The 7,399-nt window shown below is 38.4% G+C and overlaps 1 long non-coding RNA gene across 1 annotated transcript; it reads right to left on the bottom strand.

Moving 5' to 3' along the window:
• Positions 1-1,098: 1,098 nt before the first annotated feature.
• Positions 1,099-5,716, bottom strand: LOC107320575. Its single transcript, XR_004308994.1, has 3 exons — positions 5,539-5,716; positions 1,661-2,195; positions 1,099-1,444 (listed from the first exon to the last, which is right to left on the bottom strand). It is a non-coding gene; the product is annotated as an uncharacterized LOC107320575 (long non-coding RNA).
• Positions 5,717-7,399: the final 1,683 nt, after the last annotated feature.

Consider the following 7,399-nt stretch of genomic DNA (forward strand, 5'->3'; position numbering starts at 1 on the left):
AATTTTACTATGTTACACAGTAACAAGCATTTGGAAAATGTCTAGGTCAAATAAGAGCTTTTCTATTTCCAGAAGTGATGTGGACTCTATGAGTTTAGCTACCTCCAGATTTGGAAACAACACTACTTTTCTTAAATGAAATTAAGTATGCTATTTTAAGGTAGTTTAATACTCAAGTTCAGTTGTCCAAAGTAGCAGATCGTGTGTCGTTTGTGTAGAATTGTGTGTTGTTGCACTCGCTGATCTTGAATTAAACAGATTGGTTCAGTTCAGCAGCAGGTCACTGTCATCTCGCTTCAGGTGCAATAAGGTAATTTGGCTTTCCAAAAGAAATGTTGATTCCTTTCTGAAAAGCGGCTGATTCAGCAGAGACTGTTTTTATTCTAAAATTATTATAAAAGCAAATTTCATTTTGTGCTTCCATAGGAACTGTACAAATTTTACTGTTCAAATAAGGTTGCACCATAAAGCAATGCTTTTGGCATAGTGTAGGTATTGCCAAGCTGGCTTTAAAGAACGGCTATTTGGATGCTGAGCATAGTGAAATTACAGCAGCTATTTAGATGCTGAGAAGCAGAGCAAATTACACCATGCAGAGGGGAGACTTGGTGGTATAGGCATAGCCTGTCTTTTAGGCTGCATTTAAGATGTGCAAAATTAACCTGAAGACTTCAAGCTGCATCAGGTAGGCTTTCATGCCTTGGTGCTTCACTGTTCCTCCTGGTGAAGTATCAGGACCTCTCTAAATTGTCTCTTGGAGCTCCCATCAGTAAAATGGGAACTGTTAATATTTTTGTTTGCAGAGATTTTTAATTGCTGTGAAGTTAAGTCACAAAGAGATGCTGTGTTATTGAAGCAAATGGCTTAAGTGACCTAATGCAGAAAATGACAGTTTGCATAAATTGTAGGAACGTGAAGGTAAATGATGACAGATGTGATATCAAACAGCACTTGCAATTCTCTGATAAAGTAGCAGACAACACTTGAGATAAACCAGTAAGATCATGTTAGAGCATCTCATACACGTCTGTTTGAACAAGTGCTTACAATATGTTTTGGCTTTTAGCATTGCAGATGTGTAAGTTTAATTTCAAAATGATTCTCCAGAGCTGACTGAGAAGCAAAATAGGATTTTAGAGAGGTGTAAAAAAGGAAATCACTTCTGTGCTGAAAATTATTTTTTTAAACAAAAATATCCTGTGAGATGGAAAAAGCACTGCTGGTAACACGCATTTGACGTAGGAATACTTTAGTTACAACATACTGGTATTGCTGCCTTATTTGTGAAGTCCAGATATTCTCTAGATCAAGCCATGATGGAGAAATGTATTTTTCTGATCCTTATAATTAGTGATGAGAAGATGAATGAAATTCCTCAGATTTTGGATATGAGCTTCTATCAGTGCAGTCCTCTTTCCTTCCAAGCATAAGCACTCCAATTGTTCTGGAAAATAGGAACAATTAAAAACTTGATAGAAATGCATTTTCCAACCATCTCTGCCCCACACCTCTGCTCCTGTCACCGCCCAAAGCCAGTGCTGTAAGGGCAGGAGGTGGTTCACATCTGCTCCGGGACCACCAGGCCTGATCCATCCCACAGCACTGTCCTTCAGGTCCAGGTTGAGGAAGAGTAGGGAATATCCCCTTGTGTTTAGCTTACCTGGCATCTTCCTGCACTCATTTCCCTTACGTTGTTTTTGGTTGCTGTTTCCTTTTCTCAGATGTTCCCTCCTTCAGCCCATAGAAACTTTCAGTCAGAAGTTTTTCAAAAGATTAACACTCCCAGCAAACTCTGGAACTGTCAACTCCTATTACTGCACTCCTGATCTTCATTATCTAGACTTCATTGCGATAACAATGTCAATAGTGAATCATTATGTGTGCACTCAATTGAGCACTTTACGCTTCAAGTGAAAGCCAGGAGACAGCTCTATGCCTCTCAAGAGGAAAACGGTGCTTCTGGGCTTTGTATTTTCTCAACAGACTCCAAGGGCTGAAACATTGCATTTCAGTTGTATTATCATGCAAGTGGCATAGCAGTGATGATGAAATAATCTTACGCTAATATTCAGTCATTAGTGGTCAATAACTGTCACCTCATTACCTCATTTAGCTGTTGCTGGTTGCAGCCACTGGTTTATTCTTATGAATTCTGATGGACTTCTTATGCTAAATAGGTTAATCCTTCTTCCCAGCTGAAAAATATGAAGGTAGGTACAAAAGTCCCCAAAGCAAGAAGAAATAGTGGGAAAAAATTACAGAAGTGTAAATCACAAAAGTAATATTGAACTTTAGAAGACAGCATACAATAATATGACACTTTATTCCACTGCAGCCTGAGGTTTATATATACTACTGTCACTTCCTTACTGTTCTCTACCACTAGTAATTTTCTTTCAATCTAATTTTTATTTCCCAAGGGTTTGCCAAGGTTAAAAGTGCTAGAAAACCAATGACTATTCACTTGCCAAAGGACAATAAATTAAATTAACCGTTGTTGGTAGCCAAGTCAGGTCAGAACTATTTATATGTAAATAGGTGAAAAACCCTGACAGCATATTTATGATTATTAGCAGCTCATCTCAGACTCTGTATCGAAAATTAAAACCACTGGAAACACAGTGTGTTTTCTCTCAGCTCTGTCTGCTGTCTCCCAGACAATCATTTGGATTTCTGCTTTCATAGTATCTTGTTATTAGTGGCCTTCCTGTGCATTAGATAGCTAATTATTCAAGGTCAAACTTGATGGGATCTTTTTACTAAAACTTGTTTTATTTTAGTTTTATCTCCTCATAATTGCCATGGTAGAGATTTCCAATTGTTGGTAATAATGTGGGTAGGATTAATAGATGTCATATTGTTCTTCTGTTCTATGGGAAATGAGTGCAACTGTGAATGGTATCTGTTGACATCACGTCATACCCCTCAGTAACCTTATCCCACACCCCTTTTTTTGGGATCAAGTAATAACAGTTCACTTATTAGTATCACCTCTGCATGCCACATTGTTTTCTCACTAGACCCTTTCAAGTTCAGGTATAGCAGGAATTTGGCATTCTCCATGATCCCTAAGATAGCAGCTGGAATTGTGCCCTGTCAAACTTAAAAGCATCCTGGGGACCACAGGCACCTCAGTGTCCATAGTGTAGTCACAGAAAATTAGTCACGTCTGTGCAGCCTGCTTAGGGTATTTTAGGAGCTTTGCTTGGGTGTCAAAAGCAATAGCAGCATATATGGAAAAATAAAGAACTAAGCCCAAGGGCTCCTAATGGCCTGAGCAAGGTGGGTGCTCATGGCACATTTTTTGCTGTGTTCTACCACTGTAAACCTTATCTCAACATCTTCCCAAAGCACAGGGCAGGACTTGGTCGTTGATGTTAGCAGGGAAAGAGGGTTCTGGTAAACTTGTCTGCCTATCAGTATTGTATACACTCTTAATTCCAAAAGATTTTATCTGCAAGAAGAATGGATTGCCTGGCATGGAAGGGAATCAGCACAGATTCCCATGAGCAGCAGTGACATACATGCCATGACAGCACTGTCGTAAAGCCCAAGGGGTGGGTGATGCAGTGAGCTCTGCCTCTTCTGTAGCTTCTAGTTTTAAACAATTGCTGAAAGAGGGATTATTATGTGGAATTCTGCAATTACTGTCCTGGATAGATACAGATTAAATAACAAAGAGCTCTTTTTTAATTAAGACCTTATGCCACAAGCCAATTTTTCTTCTTCCAAGTGGTATTAAATTAGAAGGTAGCTCAGATGCTGTTTGCAGTTTGGGCTGCTTCATCACTTTAAGCTACTTGTGTAAGAAGATGAACAGTAAAACTCTCAAATTCCCACATATGGACCAGTCTTAAAACAGCACTAAGGTATGCAATGAGGCTGTTCATAGTATTTGCTTCCCCAGTGAGTTTGGAAGTGTCACTCCAAGATATTCCCTGGGATAATGGGACCCAGAATAATCAATCTCAACATGCTAAAGGTGCTAAAAGCTACCTTTCTGTCTCAGGACTTATATTCTACACAGGTTTTTTGTTGGCTTCCACTAAAATAAACTCCTCATTCAGGAAACTTTATGTGCCTAAATAATTCTGTTGGTTCATTTCAAAAGGGCCTGTTATCTTGATGGGAAATAATGAATTCATTCAGAATTGTGAGGTATCATGTATGCAGTGAGATGCTGAGAGAAGTGGAAAAGGAACATAAGGCTTAACTGTTTCCCCATTATTTTCTATGGTAGTGATAACCTCTACCTGAATGAATGTATTGTAGCTCAGGAAGGTATGGACTATGCACATATACATTACTGTCTTGAACAGTTAATACTTTCATGAAACCTTAAGGCATTAAGCAGAGATTCTGTTATATATGTGTTTTTTCTATCAAACTAGGGATTTGGCCAGTGATCTCAGTGCAGTGATATTCAGCAATCTTCTTTCATGTTAATTGCTGACAAACACGTGTGTATGTTCACTTCTGGCAAATCTGTTAGAACATAACATTCTTAAGAGAAAAGCTCGGTCTAGAACTTACTCATTTGCATAATTAAATAGATTTATAGAGTATGAATGCTTCTTTCCAGATGGTTAGCTTTGCTGTCATTTATTACTAAGTCTGTTCTGTTCATTAATATTATAACATCGGACATTAAACCCGATCTTTTGTGAATAATACTAAAATTAAGCATGATATTCAAAGTGTAAATTTTCCAGTTCTGCTGGAATGTGTCTTTTTAACTTATATTCAAAGGTGGAAGCACATATTTGAAAAGCAATTCTGAAAAGATTTACAAATAGTTATACTGCATATTTGATCGGAAAGATATATTCTCGTTATGGCTGATCATTTTAATGATTGACTTATTCAGTGTTAAGGATATTAAACTCTCAGAAAATTGTACCTATCAGAACTATGAGAAGAAGTACCAAATATTTAGAAAAATGCCTAATTACAGCCCTACCAGCTTTGCATTGACACCATTGCACAACAGTCTCAACTTCAATAAAAATATCTCCCTTAAAAACAGAAACTGTAACTATCAAATATTCATTATTCTTCCATTAAAAGAGAGCTCAAACATGTCTCTGATGAAAACTGTTAAATTGTTTTGTTCATATGAATAGGAAGAGATTGTTTACTGGCAGCCCTATGGGCAAATTCATACAGAAACTGTTTAAACATCACATCAATATGATTTAATTATGGTTAAGCGTGCCCCAAAGAAGTAAATGAGACAGAGAAACAGCAACACCAGCACATCTTTGTGTTCAGCTCTGATACTCTGTTATTTAACACAGAAATATGCGGAAGTTTATGCAAGCTAACAGGTGCATTTTGGGACGTTTGGGCTTTGCAAGATAGGTCTGTCTCATTATAGCACTGATTTCCTTGGCACCACCCATCAGCCCCTCTCTCTTTGTAAACAAATGCACAAATGCTTATTTTCGCTTGTGAACACCCATGAGAAAACAAACACTTTCAGTTTATTAATGTTCCTGTTGAACATCTAACTCTGTAACCATATGCCTAAGTACTGACCTTTTAGTTTGCGCTTAACCTCATTCAACTCGTGTCTGATTTAAGATCGCACTTCAGTATCTAATTGTCTTTAATTAAATTATACTGCAGCTTATTAAGACACCACAAGGCAATTGGGCAGTTGGTAGGGGTTTCCTCTCATCAGCGGCATGCATGTGGAGCTGTGTGTAGGTTGGATTTAAGCAAGCTGTTAACGGCTGTGGTGTTCGGCGGTTGGCCTGGGTGGTGGTTACTGCCTTTCCCTGTAGCTTTTCTGGAGCTGCTGCCTGTGGTGGCTTTAAGTTATTGCAATCTACCCAACAGTCTACTGCATAAAGCTAAATAATAACAAATGTGATGCAAAGAACTCATTAATTATATCTGCTCAGTATTTGGGGTCCCTGTATTTTGAAATGCCCACGTGCAGAAGATTTATGCCCTAAGTGATGCAGCGGAACAGTGATGTCAGGTCTCTCATTCCTAATTTGTAGAGGGGTATTGACTGAGTATCAGCCCCTAATATTTCAACTTGGATGAGACTAGTTCCTTTAAGCCATTGTAGCTTTAGGTATTTACAAGCACACTGGGACGCTTGCAGCATCGTAACGCTATTAGCATTGCCAATATAACACGTCTTTCAATGGTATTAGGACTGGCTGCTTACAGTCAATGACATTTCCATTAAAACACATGCCAGTCCGCACACTAATGCTTGAAGAAGCCTGTGTGTACACAGCAGGCATCGATTTCACATAAAGTCCCTCAGTTCAGATACCCTGATGTTTAAATTGAAACATAAGGAATACAGCTATAAAACAGGTTCTTTAATGTATTAGTGTTCTGTAAGATAGGTGTATTTTCTTCCTAAGTTCTGTTTGGTCAAGCAGCTCTCTGACTGTGCCGTGACACATATCGTGTGAGATTCTGCTATAATTCTATCACATAGAGCAGACATCTTAGCCACTGTGGAAGTTATGGCTAAACAGGTGTTATAAAAAAAAAGCAAAAAGCTAATTAGAAGTAAATCTGTATGTCTTAGGCATTTAATTCATTAATCAAATAAGCCTAGATGAAAATGAACTACAGTGTCTTTGGAAGAGGATGGTTTGGGAGGAATTCTCTTCGGATATTTTTCTTTCAAAGCATCTTTGGGTTTCTCACAGCATATCTTGGTAGCAAAGACCTGCAGTTTTTCTTTTGCCTGAGTCATCATGCTGTGCACTGGTTGTGCAAGGCACAAATATTATCAGAATAGCAATGGCATATTTTAATTGGAAGAACAGCAATTAAATTATTATTAAAATATCTATGGCTTTTTTCTCTTCTTAGGTTAATTGTCTCTGCTGTTGCTGCATTCCAACAGGTGGCCTTCAGAAACTCACCTGCAGGAGAATATTTTCTTGCTTTGCCTCCTTTTTTATGCTCATGTTAAACATGAGTTTAATTTTAGCTGTTGATGGTACATCAGATGGTATTTTATCTTCATGCAGAATTTTAACAACTTGCTCTGGAAAATGATGCAATATTCTTGTGCTTCTTTGTTTCTTCCTCCCCAAAATGAGATGCAGTTGTTCTAACAGCCTCTGGCAATTTTGGAGAGGAACATGCAGGTGTAGTTTGCTTTGCACATGTTCCTGCTGCGTGGAGGGGTTGTTTACTGCTTAGCTGAACAAACCTCCTGCGTCCTTCTGGATGTTGAGCTGTTTAGCAGTGAAATCAGACATTACGTTGCTAGGACTTCTGTTTCTCACTACCTCTGAACCCAAACAGTTTTTCAAGTGACATTGCCAGCTGTTGCCACCAAAGACTGGAGGAAAATTTCTCCTGGTATAATTTCTGCAGTTTTGTTTCCCGCACTGATCAGGATGAGGGACTTTCCTAA

Source organism: Coturnix japonica, chromosome 14 (genome assembly GCF_001577835.2).
Source record: "Coturnix japonica isolate 7356 chromosome 14, Coturnix japonica 2.1, whole genome shotgun sequence".
Classification (NCBI taxonomy): Eukaryota; Metazoa; Chordata; class Aves; order Galliformes; family Phasianidae; genus Coturnix; species Coturnix japonica.